The sequence below is a fragment of the Urocampus carinirostris genome, chromosome 12 (assembly GCF_059441175.1).
Source record: "Urocampus carinirostris isolate Australia breed hairy pipefish chromosome 12, RoL_Ucar_1.0, whole genome shotgun sequence".
Lineage (NCBI taxonomy): Eukaryota > Metazoa > Chordata > Actinopteri > Syngnathiformes > Syngnathidae > Urocampus > Urocampus carinirostris.
The window spans coordinates 22896503-22915056 of record NC_142360.1 but is presented as its reverse complement, the minus strand read 5'-3'; the positions used below and the strand labels follow the sequence as shown (position 1 = coordinate 22915056).

General features: G+C 37.9%; 1 long non-coding RNA gene across 1 annotated transcript in view; it reads left to right on the top strand.

The window, feature by feature from the left end:
* The window catches only part of LOC148355265 (uncharacterized), a 54132-nt gene extending 35578 nt beyond the window's left edge, over window positions 1-18554 (top strand). The window contains exons 3-4 of the long non-coding RNA XR_015852276.1: window positions 7611-7715; window positions 12174-18554. This is a non-coding gene — a long non-coding RNA (uncharacterized LOC148355265). The remainder of the gene's footprint in view (window positions 1-7610; window positions 7716-12173) is intronic.

The window sequence follows — 18554 nt, the reverse complement described above, 5'->3', positions numbered from 1 at the left end:
GATGTCCCTAAATGTATGGACACTGATATTAAATAGCCAACAAACTTATAATAGGTGGATAGCGGGTTTTTTACCTTTGTACAATAGATAATTATTCTGAAAAGATTCTGGAAATGTCAAAATAAAGTTAAAGTGCCAAAGGTTCAACACACACGTTTTGGCACTTAACACTTGAGCTTTATATTCACATGCACAGAATGTTTTCATAACAATATTGTTTTGTATGAACATAAGCCCAACATCCACCATTTTTACTTTGAAACCAAACCAAATGAATATATATACATGTATATATATATATATATATATATATATATATATATATATATATATATATATATATATATATATATATATATATATATATATATATATATATATATATATACATGTATATATATATATATATATATATATATATATATATATATATATATATATATATATATATATATATATATATATATATATATATATATATATATATATAATTTTGGGGACACGGAAAGAAGCAAATCTAAAAAAAAAACTGTATATTATGGTCATCTCCTTGGTTTATACCCATTATTGGTTCATGTAATCATTGTTAATCTATTGCGGGAATGTCAAACTCCATTTGGTTTGGTGGGCAGATCCAGACTTTCTGTTCTGATAGTAAACTACCGTACATATTACAATCACAGATTTTTAAACACAACACATTTATTCACAAACAATGGGAGAAAATATTTTTCTGTTTGGCATTGAATGTGTTAACTGGTTTATTTTAACAGTAGTTTTACGCCTGAACCAACTCACCACGTTATACGAACTCAACACTGCCCTCCAGCGGCCATAATAAAAAAAATCACATTGAGTATCCGTAGTTTGTATTCTTCCTTGTGTTTTTTACCAATTGTTTTCGGTTGCACTGCGCCATGTACCCAGTTTGAAAAGTTATAAAAACGTTCTTGAATTTTCGCATGAAAATGGTGTACAGTAATGGTGTTCATACAAAATGTTAATTTAAAGCCTAATTGGCTTATCCAGACCTGAAATTAAAGCAAGAAATAGATATCTGATCTAACTTGTGTTATTATCATGTGTATTAGTCTAATTTGTGTTGTTTTAAGGGTGTGAAATTATTTTTAACTCCATATGCATGAATAGGTTATATGTAACAAAGGATTTTGAGGGCCCTAAAAATTCATAAATGACTAAGGTAAACATCCTCAAAAAAGACACATCATTTGTACAAATAAGACTCGAGGGTTAAGTATTGCTATTAGTCAAAAGCAACAACATTTTTTGTACAAGTAGGTCGAATTTCTAAGTTCCTAAGTAGATGATGAACCATAGCTTGTGTTCCCATTCCCTCTCATTAGCGTGGCCCCCGGAGAATATATGAGTTTACTTACCTTGGTTTGATCGGGGCTGGCGGCCAAACACATAGCATCAGCTCAGGGTCATTAGCCTTCCTGCTTGCTGCAAATAGCTTTCAATAGTGCCGGGGCCAAAATACAACAGGAGCACGATTAAGCCATTGATCTGCGACGGATGCCACATTGGAAACATTAGGAGAGAAGGGGTGGACAAGGGTAATGGATATTTTTTTTTGTGGGGAGTATTTTCTATTGTTATTCAGATGCTGTAACCCTTTGTTGTAATACTCATTATCGGTTTCCATCGGGTGTCCACATTTTCAGTTATCATACTTCCAAATGCTCGAAAATCAAAATATCTATACTATCGTTCCTGAAAGAGACTTGGATCGGATCGATACTATTGTCTGAAAATCAATACTGTCCAGTGTTGCCCATATAATTTTGTGAGACCCTGGTGAGTGGACCGTCGAGGGTGCTGCAGGGAATCATTTCTACGTTTTAAATGCAAACGCATCGATCTGATGAGAGATTAGAGCAAATTATTAAGCTAGATCTATGATCAATGTGGGTCCTTCTATTCTTCTGTTCTATTCTAGGCACTGTAAGTGGCAAATATATTATCATTGTAACATGTGAAACACACAAATAAATTTACATTTTTTTCTTGTACCGTGATTAATCGAGTGCCTTTTCTTATGTTATCTATACAGCCGGTATTCTAGCGGTTTGAATTATCTGTTCTTACTGCTGTGATCCGTGTTTAATTTCTGTTTTACCCAACAGCAAAGTTTGACCTGAGAAAATGTGAGACAAGATTTTTTTAACAATTTTTGATCAAAACAAATTTAGGGCTGTAATTATACAATAGTGGTGTTATACACCATTGAACTCAAGAATATCTAAAAAGATTATCATATTTTTTAATAATCCAACTTTATGAAACCCTGTTGGCCTGCCAGAATCTTTACATTATCTATGATAAACTTCTATTTTCCAATTTTAACTATCACTATAATAACGTTGTTAGTTACATTTTAGATTTCAAATTCGATCAGATTTTAGTAATCTGTACCCATGAGTTTGTTTTCAAAGTTTGTTTGTGTGATTAAAGGTACCGTAATTTCCGGATTCCAAGGCGCTCCTGATTATAAATGTACCCTTAAAATAGCCCGTTGTGAAATATTTTTTTTTTCCATTTACTGTATAGGGCACATCAAAGTTTAAGACGCATGAAATTAAGAAGATAAAAACATATTTCATAGAACATAAATATGAAGGAATCCTGTAGAATTTTGTTGTAATTATTGATGTCTTGATTTATTTACTGTATTTCTGGCTTTATAAAAGTGCACTGCATTGTAAGGTGCACTTTTAAATCTCTGACTAATTTGGGATTTATAATCTGGAAAATGCAGAACTTTAGTTGTCTTATTGAAATTGTTATATTGTATTTGTATCCCATTGCTACTTTGTTTTATTTGACTCTCTTGACTTTTGTACCAAAAGTTTTGAAATAAATATTTATTTACTTTTTTGTACTGTTTAAGTTTTCATCGTGTTTGTTAACTGAAAAAAACACTGAACATTTTGAGTGCCTAAAATCACTGTGCTGTTTATCGTAATTAATGATAAACTAAAGGAGGGAAATGTTCGATTATTGAAAGATCATATTTCGAAACTAAAAGTAGCAAAATCGGATATGGTATTGATCGACACTACCGTGTGTTTTCTTGGGTCGGATCAATACTAAGATTGAAATAATTGCCCACTCCTACTTGAAAAACAACAATCCCCGCAACAAGAAGGCACAGGATCAAAAGTGAGCCAAGTCTAATTCTTTGTCCTTATTGCCAACTTCACGTCTTTATTGGCTCATTTACGCCGAACTTGTGCGGCATCATCGTAAACGTTAGCCCACCGTAGCGCCGCCCTACTGTTTACGTAGAATTTGTCAATGATGGCAAACTGCCACCTCAGCATGTGAATTTATATTGCCATCTAGCTTCATGTAACTTCGGCAAGAGGGGTTCCTTTTGATGAGATCAGAAGCTGTGTTCTTTACAACAGATGCTCGTTTGGCCTGGAACGAATACAAAGTCGATTTTAGTTGCTTTTAGTGTTAACTCTCTTATTTCCAGTTTAGACAATAGGGGCGATATCCATGCTTAGCGATGCGAGTGCGTCTGCTAAAGTAATCAGCTAAAGGGGCCGGAGTGGCTAGCTGCATATGATGGAGCCATGGGAAATGTGTCTCATGCATGGGGTGATTGTCTCTAAAATTTACCAATAATTTAACATGAAATGTTCACTTAGGTAGTTCCAGACTACTTGAGTTTCAGCTAGGAGTCAAAAATATGCAGGGATGGCCAAAGTTCTCTAATATAAATGCCTGATATGAATGAATAAATGAATGACGGGTTTCGTGATGCCAGGCATTCTACTTGGGCTAGGTTTTTGGGGCTGTGGTTTGATGAAAAACCGCCAGGGAGCCTCTAAGGAGAGCAAAATAGCCGCTTGGCTGTTGACAGCTTGCACACACAAGGTCCGCGGTTCAAGACCATGTCGAAACATACAGTATGTTGTCCTGGAGAGGGATGGGCGCCACCAGGCTGTACTTGCCCAAGACACACAGAAATGGTGCCCTTATGACACTAGTAGTTATGGGATCCAACCAACCATCTGCATCATCATACACATGCCAGTATGGCAATGTGCCCTGTTATATTTTTATTATATTTTTACAATTTTTATGTAGTGGGCTGGATTAAAAAGCCAGACAGGCTCCAATGGGCCCGCGGGTTGTAGTCTGCCCACCCCTGCTCTGATCAAACCCAAAATACTGTAAATCAGATGCATATAAACTGTCAGTAAAATGATTGTTAAAAGCAGTTCGGGTATAGTTTAACAATACCAATCTGCAACTTGCAGAGTTATGCGCATATTTATTGGTTTTTGCCCTGGCTTTAACAAAAAGAACAAACTAATTTTGTATTCCTAACTGTGCTTCTGTTCTCCAATTATATTGAAAACCCAGAAAGTGGTTGCTTTTTACAGAAGGCATCCATCCATCACGATTTCAACATAGCTTGCGCCGCAGTCTGGCTAGAGTCGGATTCCAAACTCTCATAATGTTTGTTTTCCTTAGCCCGTTGCCGCCCTTGATCACTCGTAAGCCCTGTGATTAAAAAGTTTATTGATGATTACAAGCAGGGTTATTGCCTGTCTGAGCCTGCAGTTGTAGCAGAGAAACATTGCATTGGCATAGCCAAAAAGAATCTTCGAGCATCTTGTGAATTTGTTGTACAAGTTAAGAACTGGCAAAGTAGTGCAGCCATAAACAAAACTAACCAACAAATGATGATCGGCAGTCAAAATTGTGACTCAAACACAATTACTGTGAGAGTTTAACAAAAGAAGAATTAAAAAAAAAAAAAAAAAGTCAGTCCTGTTTATCATTTTCATGATTAACAAGTGTGCTATTAAAAGTTCAAACGTCTGTTCATTTGGAGCATGCCTCATTTAGCTGGCAGCAATTTCGGATTGAAAAAAAATAAAATAAACATTGTGTTCCATTATATGCACAAATAAAAGCGGCAGAAAATTGAGGAATTTTCAAGTTAGAAATATTTCTTTGCAACATGGAAATTGTACATTTAAACATCAAGCTGTTGCAAGGCTGTTTAACAGGAAAAGCATCGATCCGGTAGCTAGAGTAGGAAATTAATTCAGTAAGAAAAAAAATGTTTTAGTAGAGACTCAAAATAAGGAGTGAAGACATCCACAGGTTTTGAAAATGCAAGGAGAACAGGGATGAGCCCTTTAATTTGATCAAATATTCTGTATTACAAAAACAAATACGCCCCAAAGAGTGTGGGAATCAAAGAACAGCAATCGGTTGGCCAATAGTAACAATGATTTAAACAGCTAATAATAGTCCATAGAAAGTAGAACCACGCAATAATAGTCAACTAACATCCTATTCAAACTCGTAATAATGAAAAACAAATACACTTATTAATAACAAATAATGAGTAAAATAAACTAAAGTATATTTATACACAGTCCACTCTATGAGGCACAAAAATTGTGGTATTGTGGAAAATAAAATAAAATAAATCTTTATAAAACCAGAATACTGTACCAATTGTGTGAGACCATTAGAAGCTACTAAATTACCCTACTGCTAAATTTTTGCAAATGTTTATGTAAGCTTTTTTGAACAAATCAGAAGATCAAAAATGTTTTCTACATAGAAGAAAATTATGCTAGCTTTAAACATAGAAGACTAAGTATGCTTTTAAGGTTGAAGATAGTAACTCTAGCTTTCATCAGAAAAGTTGAAGACACTAGTTTTCGACTAGAATATATCAACATTAGTTTTCAGCATAGAATAAGACTCTCGTTTTAAATGTGAAAGATTAAGCAAGTTTTCAGAGGTGAGGAGAACACCAGCTTTAATAAAAGAAACGACTACCCTAGCTCTCGACTCAGCTCTAGGTTTCAACATAAAAACAAGCGAGCATTTAGGGTGGAAGAACCCTTACTTTCATCAGAGAAGACATAGACGCTAGCTCTTGACACAGAAGAGGTCAACCCTAGTTTACTGCTAGCTAAAAGCCTAATGTAGCACGGACCTCTCAATGCAAATTTTTTACAATGTGTGTTCGTACGACAGGATAAATTGTCCACTGTGCAGCTTTGGACTTTAAAGCTCACTATCTGTCCAACTGGGCAAAAAAAATCGAGATTCTAGAAGAAACGGGTAAATAAAAATATTTTTATTTAAATATTTAAAATTTTACAATGCGCCATTTGCTTCTGCAAAGTTGGTACGCTTACACTGTTAGGATCCACTCTATCGTCCAAAAAATACCGTTATCCACGGATTCTCTTTTCGCTCAGACTTAAAGCAAATATTCAGTACCCAACGTGACTAAAACTTTGGGCAGCTTGTCTACAGATGTACAATTACCTTTGCTAATTTTAATCACCAAAACGTATTTAAGTTGAACTGTTGCGGGAGCCGAAGAGCACAGAGAAGAAACTCCTTAATGCGGATTTAGAAATGACAAATAAGATTCTAAGGCAGCACAAAAGATGTAATTTCTCTGTGACAGGCTTCCTGTGCCGACCCGTCTCATTTTATTTTAACATCAAAGCCAAATCTGAACAATTGAGGCAATTTTTCATCCTACCAAGGTCAGCCATTGTTCCCACACTGCGATCCGGCCGGACGGAATTCTGAAGAAATATATTTTCCTGACAAGTTTCTTTGTAGCGAGCCACCTTTCCACCATTTTTGAGGGAGATCCCCGTTTTCTTTAGCAACTGCGTATACAGATTGTCACCATAATTTCTTTGCATTAAGTTAATTTATTACAACGGCGTTTGTGTGCCAAACGGGTTTCAAGGGAGCTTTGTGAACACTGCTTTAAATAACAAAAGATTTAGAATTACTGCCCGTCAAGAAAAAAAGAGTTCCAATAAGAGATCGGGCTTAGCATCTGCATGCAAATGTGTACTTTGAGCTTCGGGGGCTTTTTGGAACGTGTTTTGTACACGTTCGGATATTTTTAGAAAGAAGTCCTTGCTCGCCGCATGATATTGTGACCTCGGGCGAACATTTGGGAAGAACGAAATGCTTCTTATGGCAAAGGATAGGGTGGGAAAATCGCTCTCCAAAGTATTGTCTTCAAAGGGCTCAAAATACATTTCTAAATATTGTACTCAAGTGTAATTTCAATGAGCTTATTGGCCACAGATGAGTTACAATTGGAGACAAGTTTGGATCTTTTTCAGCAGACACCCCTTTCATTATGGGTGGCTTGCTTCAAACTCTCTCAATGTTTTGTTTCAACACGACTTCTAAAAATGACCATTTTTGTAGTTGGCGACAGGCTGGATAGAAGCAACAGAACAAAGCCACCGACAATGTAATTTTAGATACTCAGCCCAACGTGCTGAGCTCACTGAAACCTGATGTACTGTTTTAAAGGGCTAAAAAAAAGATGAATAGGGGGCAAACCTACATGAAAGTGAGCTCTTCCTGAGACCACCCAGTCTTTATAGGTGGTGAGTGGGCATGTTGTGCAAATAAAAAACAAAACAGTGTGACATATGTGGAGATGAAGCACTTTTGAAGAGTTATTCCATCTTATTTTACTGCTCAATACCAAAGAACTTACCACTAACAAATGTTTTCATAGCATGAACTAAACACACAAAATGTTATTTTCTTCCGTTCAGGTCGAGACATGATGGAGGCGCCGAAACATCTGACTGTGGTCTGCATAACACCCCCACCGAACCCGCATTTGTCGCCGGATGCCACGCACACCCTCACCTTTTATGGTATGAGGCCGTACCGCCATAAATGACATCAATTCAAAATGACATATTCTCGTTTTATTCGGAAAGGAATGTTTAAAATACAGACAATTACTTTTTATTTTCCAACAGGGTTCTTACACCTTTTTCATGGCCAAATTCAAGCACATTTTAAGCACTTTCAAAGTCAATTTTCCAATTTCGCCAGTACCATTAAAAGAAAAAACTCACCTCGGGGAAATGCAACCCTAAATTTTTTACATGACCCGTAATAAATGTCAAAAATCTATAGATAATCCTTATTGGAATACACATTTCATCATTTATTAGTTCCCCTTTTAGATTTAGCATGTAGAATATGGTTAGCAAAAGAATCATAGTTAAGCTAGTCATCTTCGTGAATTACATTTTCTATGACTGGAGACCTCTGACTCTCCCGTTGCAGCATGCTGGGCATGAAATTGTTCCACGTTTTAGCCATTGTTTGTATTTTCCGTCTTCAAACCATCGTTTGTTAAAACAGCACCCCCCCTGGCATCTTGGTCTGGTGCTCCTGTCCTCTAAGGCCTCTACACTAGGGGGCAATGACCCTTTACATTACGAGGCCAAACAAACTAATACCAGCTGCCGTTAATCACAAGGGAAATTAAAATGCAATGGCTCTGTGAAGCCACCAGAGCAGGCGTGTTGGAGTCATTTTTAGCAGACTTGTTTCATTTTATTTGTTTAAATTAGTTTGTGGTCCATCCAGTCAAACTGCTGCAAAACATGGCAATAATTCCAAGCATTTGCAAGCACTTCACTCAAAAATTTAAGCACCACAACAATCTCTGTTTAAAGAACTTTTGGGTGATGAATGAATGCACAAGTCTGTCCTATAGATACTGGATTACCAGACTACTTTTTTGCTACATTTTACACTTTACATAGGTGCGGCTTATTCATTTATTTTCATTGGCAGCATAGGGGAAAACAGTAAGCTGCTCTTTTCCACAACCCATGTGTTCTAAGTACAAAACACCGCAGTGATGTCTGGAAACATGTATGACACCCATATAGAGGATAAATTAGTCAATGTATATTAAAACATTATTCGTAAAATACATAACAGAAGCAAAACAGTATTCAATTGAAAATTCAAAAAGTACTCACACTATTTCAATTTTTTCACTCACAAATCAAGTCCTCAATTTATACATCCAAATTTACGTCAGTGTAGGTTATCTTTCATAAACAGCGTCAGTGTCAGATCACTCAAGTTTCTTTTAATCCTCGAGGACCGATGACAAACGAATTACATTTGGTGCATTACGGGGCGACGACACAAAAAGAAATGTCTGTGTTGCAATGCGACACTGTTCTCCACATTTTGGAGGTTTCTCTGCTCCAATACAGGTGATGCCAATTTTGGAATCACCTCTATTGGAGCAGAGAAACTCCAAACAGGACATGCGGCTCTCGAGGACGGGGTTGGCCACCTCTGCTCCACAGTATGGTTGGCTTTCTGCATTCGCCAAGAAATATACATTTTACACAACACACCTATTCGCGTTTTCTTTCGGCACAGTAGTAAATATGTGCTCATCTTTGTTATCGCCACCTTGAATGGCACATGATCCGAAAACACGCGACGTAAACAACTCACAGAACTGAAAAACGATGCAACCTAAAACGAGGTGCTGTTGGCGTTCTGCAGCCAAAGGCGTCGACGCCAAATTCACCGCGCGGTTAAAATGTAAGAAATGGACGTGAATGAGTTTTTATTTTTATGGCTTTTTGTGCCTGCAGCTTTAAATCTGGTGTAACTTGTTCAAAGACAAGATTGAATTTCATTCTTAAAATTGAGGATGCAATGTATGTATGTACTGTGATTTAACCAAATGAGAGAATCATGAAAGAGATTAATTATTTTCTGTCCCAACTCGTTATGATTTTGCAGGAGTAAATGTGCGTGCAAAAGTATCGCCACTGAAGTGTATGTGCCATATCTATTTTCAGAAGTCCAAACCAATCCCCTGAAACAGCTTCACCGCATATCCCACAAACCCCTTGCACTTTCCAACTCGTCCGGTGCCCCTCCCAAACCTCCCTCTAAAAGCACGAGGCCCAAATTACATTGTACGGATCACCTTTCCCTGATATATGTACATATTGGGGTAGCTGTCTTTTGTAAGTGTGTTATTATTAAAACGGGGGGGTGAGAAAATTTGAGTACATTTTTTAAATAATAGAGACTAGTTTCACATCAGACTATCCTGGGGTATACTTTTCTGTGCATGCTTCTGTGAGACCACATCTTTAGACCGGTGTTCTAAAATTCCTTCCTACCCATAGAGACGTCCTCCCAATGCCTGCATGCACACAACACTAATAGCGATTTCCTGATAAATGTGCACATTTTTGTTCCACCTATCATACGGTTCTTTAAAAGAAGTGGTATGTTCAGTTGAAAGCAGTGAGTACTTCCTATTCTTGTTTTTATTTAGTCTTATTTGACTCTTTCACTGTTTCCAATCACAATTTTCGGGACGTAGCTTTTAAGTCTGGCATGTTTTTTTGTGTCAGCACGTTGTTTGTTGACTAGGGTTATTATGCAGTGTACGTATGCATGCTAGGGGTAGGAAATTCAGCCCGACCCAACCGGAGGGTATATAAACCCAAACCCGCCCGAACCTGACAGATTAACTTGATTTGATAAATGAGCCCGAAATAAACCAGAAGCTTTAATTTGCCTGCAAAGTAAACATAAAGATTTACCCCTGCTGTGCGTACTTCAGCGCCAAATTGTGGGTTTCGGCTGAACTACGCAGCTTGGGGTTTACTTGGAGTCCCTCGAATCAAGTGCAGCGCCTAAATGAACGGTTTGGCCTCGAATTGCGCAACTCGGCGACATGCAGCGAATGAAAGTAAAACCGAACACAGTGGCATCGAAAAGAAAATCAAATTCTGCAGATTATAAGCTGCAAACATTGAAAGATTTGGCCAAAAAGCAGAAAGAAAGTTTGTAAAGCTTGAACTGAAGAATTGACATCTGACGTAAGGGAAGTGGAAGGAGGAAGCCGTGCTTCTTTTACCCTTTTAACACTGAGGAGGAAAATGTCTTTGGATTTAGTGATTTTAAGTTGGACTGATATTTTCTTAAGCATTTTCTTTATCCAAATAATTGGTTGAGTAAAAGTAAATGCATACTGTGCAAATACTCTTTGATGGGGAAAAAAAACGGTAAGAGAGAAGCCCGACCGGCCTGGCTTAATGCTTGACATTTTAAGATCGGACCCGAGTTCTAGTCGTGTTCGGGCCCCAGATCTTATCTCTAATCCATGCCAACCCTCGTTTTAGTTGAATAATAGTAATAGATAAAGGTTTCTACTTTACGGATTTTATCGATTCAGAGGGAGTTCCGTTTCCCTTTAACCGCGATATCCGAGGGATTACTGTAATAACGTTATTCCCAAAATCCTGCCTGATAAATCACCATCATTGAATGTGAAATATGAGTCTGGAAGCAAGAATCGGTTGTCACGATAGCACTCGGTTTCATTCGTTTTGGGCTTAGCGTGGCTCGTCTGGTTCTCGGTCCTGACAAGGCACAACTCAAGAGTGTGATTGCCGGCTATTAACACACTCGAAAATCAGAGCGGAAGAGACCCGCTCCGTTTTCCGATGAGTCTATTGATGCGGCCATTTTACAACACAATGTGAATGACACGGCATGGATCGTGCGGGGAAACAGGAGGGTGCTTCGGCCGGGTGACTATAATGACAAGGAGAGTGTTTTGCTGCCCTGAGGAGTCTCTCATGCGTTTTTTGGGTGTGTGCGTCTCACAGGAAGGGAGGATAATGTGAGAGTTAGGTACTCTTACTCTTCATGCCTTCTAGTGGCTATTATTCACTTCTCGCTTCCTCCCTGCTTTGTTCCTCTCCCATGACATTACGCTTTGCTAGCCCACATAAACTTGCACGTGGACTCCCAGTTAACGGTAAAAAAAAAGAACAAATTAAATCCTTCAATGCAAGATGTTTTTTCTCAAATTGAGAAAGCTAGTGCCTTCCAATTTTTTCCATTTTGACTCATTTTCAAAGGCCTACAAAAAATTCTGTTCTGTAGCAATAAAGGCATCGAGATATAAAGAGAATGCTTGAACCCTCAGCTTCCAAAAGAAAAAGTATGTTTCTATCCTTTACTTTTTTTAGTATACAACCGTTATACATTTCTAAGTTTATTGAAAATACTCATTTTCAAGAATAAATCTGAAAAAAACAGCTTTTTTTGTGAAAAAAATACATTTAAAGTAGAACTGGCGGACCCATCCAATATGGCCAACTATTTACATTCAGGGATAAGCGTGAGTTCAGCAAATAGTGACCAATTAAGGTTCAATTGTGAGATTCAGACAGAGACAAGTCAAGTTTAATCTTTTGTTCTCCCAGCAAGGATCTTTCTGTAATTTCCTGCATATGTTTGTGTGTCTGTCATTGCAGAGCACGGGATAAATACAACATTCCCACTGTGACGAGACAGAGGAAGTCAAGATGCACACAAAAACACACCAAATCACACAAACGCACAACCACATGCGGGAGCAGGTGAGCATTAACTCAAGGAAAAATGCAGATCACGTAACTTTTTGATATCAGCAGACAGACTGAGGATGCCGGTCTGCACCCGCAGGCGATAAGCAGCATCCTTACTTGATAAACGCAACTGTGGCTTTTCCACTTCAACATCAATCAGACTGGTCTTCAATTTGAGACGAATCATCTTCTCTATTTTACAATGAAACCAAAGAACAAACCCTATTTAAAGGCACAAGTGTCTAACAAATAAAAGTTACTGTACTTTTACCTTTTTTGTTTTTACAAATAACTTACGTACCATGGAATTATAATTGTTTAACTATTGATCAGGGAAACTTTTTTTTTTAACTCAGATGATGTTATGTGCATGTTACTGGGAAACAAAAATGAGGCGTAAAAATGATTGTATCTTCCTTTAGTATTGGGATTTTTACTAAGTGTGTGCATTCATCAAGACACGATTTTTAGATCTTGAGTACATGGCAAATATATTTGTCTTTGAGATAAATAGTAAAGTAATGAGATCAATCCTCCTTTGTGGAGTTTGCATGTTGTCCCCGTGCTTGCGTGAGTTTGCTCAGGGCACTCCGGTTTCCTCCCACATTCCTAAAACATGCAGGTTGATTGGCCGATCTGAATTGTCCCTAGGTGTGAATGAGCGAGCGAATTGTCTGTCCCTGTGTGCCCTGCAATTGGCTGGCAACCAGTTCAGGGTGTCCTCCGGCCCATGCCTGAAGATAGCTGGGATGGGCTCCAGCACCCCCACGACCCTACTGAGGATAAGCGGTGCAGATAATGGATGGATGGATAAAGTAATATGTAGCTTACATTTTCAGTCGAGGAAGTTTTTCCCATTACAATTTACCACTGGGAGACGCTTCCTTAATTATTTGCATGGCTCATGATTAATTTCCATAATTGATTGGTAATCCTTGCACTAATACATTTTAGAGTCTCCTGTTTATGTGTAGCATACACCTGTCCTCTTCGACACGACTGAAGGGGGGGACAATGCTGCACAAACTAATACCAGCTACAGTTGATCACAAGGGAAGTAGAAATGCGATGGCAAAGAGAAGCCCTAAAGAGCAGTGTTGGTGACATTTTTAAGCAGACTTGTTGAGAAACACGGCAACAATTTCAAGCATTTACGAGCACTTCATCCAAAATTTAAGCCCTTTCCATTTTACATTAAAATTTCAAGCGATTGTACGAACCCTGAATGTATATAGACCATGTACTATTTTGTATATTTAAGACTTTGGCATTACCTTTAAGAGGCGTCTGCACATTTGGATTTCCTTAAGAAAGCATCGCCTACTCTTATCTAACGATGACTCAGTAGTTAAATGTCAGAGCTGTCCATGCCATTAAGGCCATCTTCTTTGACGGCTGGACACCCGAAAACCCGGCCCCCGTTTCCTCCGTCCCCTTGTCTCTTCCGATTTCTCTCTGGCTCCCACTCTGACTTTGCCTTCATCCACCATCATCCATCTCCCACACATGCAGGCTGCTCTCAGGGCTGATGTGCACGCAGACCTTGTCATTCACATTAGCTTGACATTGTCAGCTCGGGGCCCTTCCGTCCTTCTCTTTTCTGTCCTAGCTTGCTCACACCCTCTCTCATTCTCACTCAATGGCCCAGATCTTTCTTCCTGTCACCTTCTTCCTGCGGCCAGAGAAGACCTTAAAATGCAAGATCCTTCTCACTTCTGTCAATTCCAACTCTGTCATTCAAATCCTGCTTAATGAGAGCATTGTAGGGTGTTTTTGGAATAGGGATTTTTACTGCATGGGGGCTTGAACAGCTGTCTTTCTTTTTACTGAAGCAATTGCATATCTATTACCTACTGGCCATGCACTTACACTACAGATTTGGATCAAAACTATCCCAGTTTAAATCTACAGTAGATCAGTATACAATTTGACATTACTTTCTGGGTTGAAAATAAACCTCACAAAAAGGGGCGTTATTTTTAACCCTGAAAGAACAACCTGCCAAAACGTGTGTATTATTTAAACCACTAATGTGTAGTTCGAACAAAAACGAGTCCTAAAAAAACGCAAAACAACACAAACGGAAGAGACTCAATGTGACCAAATCACATTTAGGATTAGCGTTAGAATTTAATGGGCCTTTTTTGTTTATAATAAATGCCATATATATGAGGTCAATTTGTTTAAAACAACTCCCAAGATTAAGTGGGGGTCATATAGTTCAAAGCAAATTAAAAAACAGGGTTTGTAGGGTTTCTTTAAATCGTTGAAAATGCTTGATTTTTATTGTTGTGTTTTCAAGGATTAAGGAGTGCATGCATTTTGAGTTAAATGCTTGTATTTGCTTGGAATTATTGACGTGTTTCTCATCAAGTCTGCTTAAAAATGACGCAGCCTTTCCATTGCATATTTTTTCCTCGCGATTAACTTTTGCTGGCATTAGTTTGAGCAGCCTTGTCTTACAAAGCGGCATCGCTATTATGGACATTTATTATGGGCCTTGCAAAAAAATTAAGGTAGTGTTCCCCAGTAGCAAATCATAATGGAAAAGACTTCCTGCAACTGAAAAAAAAGGTACATATTACTGACATTTTCCCCAATACCTACAGTATACTTTGTCTCAATAACAAACGTATTTGTGATTTATAAAACGTGTCTTGATAAGTGCACATGCAAGGTTAAAAATTGCATATGTAAATGGAAGATACATTTGTGGCTCTGCAAAATACATGATTCACATCTGATTTTTTTTGTTCTTGGTACTGGAGACATTCAAATTGGCTTTGAAAGTCCTCCAAAAGTGCTTGAATTTTGCTATGAAAAAGGTGTAATAACCTTGATAAGAAGTGTAGTTCATTTAGAATAAGTCAAAAAAACTGAAAAAAAAACAATGAACAAACTGTTCCAAGTCAATTTTGAGCCGGTAATTTTTGACTCGGTTGTTCAGAGATTGAAAATTGCAGGAATAGAAGTCCTACATTCTTTGAAGAACAGTCAAGTTTCTATCATAAAGCAAGTGATTCCTTTAGGTGCATTTTGTGCAATGCAAGAGGCACCCGAGACTGCCTCCGTTAAAAACACCTAATAAGCTGCCATGACTTCCTTTCTGATTCTAGTTTACAGGAAATAAAGCCAACTGACGCTATCCTTAGTGTCATAATGAGAACATGTTATAACGTGCATACAAGACCTGGTGACAGTTTGCAGCAGGTCTGTGTTTACAAAGCCGACATATATCAATGAGAGAGTTCAATTCGGTTCTTTGTGCAAGGTCCTTGTTAGTGGAAAAATTCAGAGCGTTGCAGCTTTAATAACATATGTCTTTTTATACTCTTATCAACAAAACGGCGGCTCTATTTTAAAACTTTTCCATTGTAATTTCAAGGTTGAAAAGCATGTGGAGGACATGAAAGGAGACATGTGCTTCTGTAGATTGTGGAAGTCAAGAAGACAGGACGGTGGGTTTTCACAAGTATCAGGAAATCAAATTTCATGTTTATGAATGCAGTTTTGTTTTATTGCAACTTAAAAATATTTTTGCAAATGTGTGCAATAGTATACATGTTTATACACAATCGGAATTATGCGCATCATTTACACAAGATTAATCGCTGATTAATCGCTGATTAATCAAGACATCTCTGTTAAAATGTATTTTTAGTTTTGCATAATCTTCTTTACAAGAGAGTGATCAAATATAAATAGTTGACTTGTTTTGAAAAGTTACTTGGAGTTTAAAGGGACAGTGTGTATTATTAGACCACTAGATTTCGCTGTATTGTATATTATAACCAAAACAAGTGCTAATAAACAAGCTATGAGACTCAAAGTGATCATAACGCTTTTGGGTACGCGTAGCCGAAAGATGGCTGACAATTTGGTCAGGTCATTGTGAGGCTCATTTTATGTGAAATAAATGCAAACTTCTTGACCTATATCGTTCATGTATTTGCTAATGTTTTAAATCAGAGGGATTTTTTTTTTTTTCAAATTAAGATTCTTGCCACTGGGAGGCGCTACATAATACATATTGTCCTTTTACTCCAGTTAAATGGGTGAATCTGTTTTTAATAACTCCAAATATTTGGGCTATTTTGTCTTAAACAACTACTCCAATGGGTTATTTTGTTTAAAAAAAAAGTGGGATTTAGCTCAAGATACTGCAAAAAATCAACCCTTCACAAAATAAATATATAGTTATATATGTTACATAAACAATGTAAAAATCACGTACACCTTAAACGTGTTTTTACAAAACCAAAGCACCAATGTGTAGCATTTGACCACTAGATGACACTGTGTTGTCTGGTACGAGCGAGGGCCAGTGTTACACGCCAGAGTGCCGATCGAATATGTGATTAAAAAGGTAAAAGAGAAATACAAGTTTCTTGACCTATGATTTTTTTGGGGGGGGCTAATTTTGGTTTGATAGTTTGTGCATGTTTTGTTTTACTGGATAAAAGTTGGTTTGTACCACTAGGAGGCACTAAATAAAACACACTGTCCCTTTATATGCACTGCCTTTAGAACAGAAGTCCGTGAAGAAATGGTGCACATGTGTCTTCAATGCTCAGATAATTTCTTCTTTTTTCATCTTTTTGGGGGTTTGGTTTTGCATTTGGATTGTATTTGAAACAGTCATTTTTACTTGTGCCATTATCATCCCCGAATTAATGAAAACAACCAGCACGCGCGTGAAATCGATCTTGATTAAATCTAATTTTTTACACTGGTGATTCGAGCGATTTTGTTGTGAGGTTTCAAACAGAGTTCCCGGACACAACCGAATGTTTGATCTTACATTACACGGTCCAGTTCCGAATCGCTCAGTCCACAATTTAGTAGATTTGGGAGTCCACAATTGTAAGGATTTGGGAGTACAGTCAATAAACATGCCCGATTAAAGTCGCCGTCGACGATAAAGCTCCGTTGGGGTAGAGCAAGCTGATGTTTAGCAGCGGGCAGGAGATATAGCGCTATGCTAACGTTAGCATCTGGTGAAACTGTACGTTCCATTCCAATTAACCACTGGGAAACACTACTTGATTTTTGCATGTTCCATAATAAATGTCCATAATTGATACGTAATGTCCTAGTGTTCTGTTTAGGTGTGGCATGCACCGGTCTTCTTGGATGTGACCAGTAGGGGGCGAAGACGCTTCATAAGACAATTCCATACAAACTAATAACCGCTGTCATTTATCAAGAAGGAAGAAGAACGGAAATGGCATAGCGAAGCCACTAGAGAGCAGTATCGTCGTCATTTTTTAACAGACTTGTTTTAGATGCCTTAAAGTTTATGCGTGGTCTATCAAGTCAGACTGCTTGGAAACATGGAAACAATTTCAAGCCTTTACAAGCACTTTACCCAGATTTCAAGCACTTTTCAAAGCCTGATAAAAACAGCAATAAAATATTTAGCATTTTCAATGATTAAAAGCACCCGCATTGTTATTTGTTAATGTGTAACTGCCTCGGGAATCTAAGATCTTGATATTTCCTAAATGTACTTCCAAATGTTGAAATTCTTGTTACCCTGCTGTTGAAATTATGGTCAAACTAAACTGTGAGATCATTTTTTGCCATAGAAATATTGAAATTGGGTTTCTTAACGCACCAGCTGGGTGTTATCTTTACGCTTGCTCCAGTGAACATTCAACGCTGTCGGTGAGTTTGGCTAAATTGAAAAACCATCGACCGTTGATTGTACCCTATAGTAAGCAGTCACCTCGAAAAGAAATGCTTCATAGCCTGTTGCCGGCCAGAAAACCATGTTGTCTTTCTTGTATTTTAAAGAAACAACCGCAAAGGTCACAATCAACATTCATTGCTGTCGGTGGGTTTAACTGTATAGAAGAGCTCACTGAACGATGAATGCAACTGTGTCCCAGATTTCATCCCACCCTCACAACGAATAACATCACAATAGCCTGATGACGCCATTGTTTTGCTGGCCGCCCGGCCCTGCTCCGAGCCTTCCACCAATAACCGGCAAACATGGCCGGCGCAAACTGACAGGAAGTTCAGATTGCATCTCCATCACGGCTGTGCTGCAGGGGTTTGAGTCCAGCCACAGAGTCAACGCAGGAAAGGTAGGGGGAGAGATGATGCAGAGATAGTTAAGGGAAGGAAATGACCTTTAGAAGAAAATTGCATTTACTTTTGATATATGACATAGCTGAAAATATTCTCTGAAGCCACCGTGAATGTTATGCAGAAGATTTGTAAACAAAGAATATGAAAAGAATCATTTTTCCTTTGAGTTTTAATAAATAATGTCTACAACAA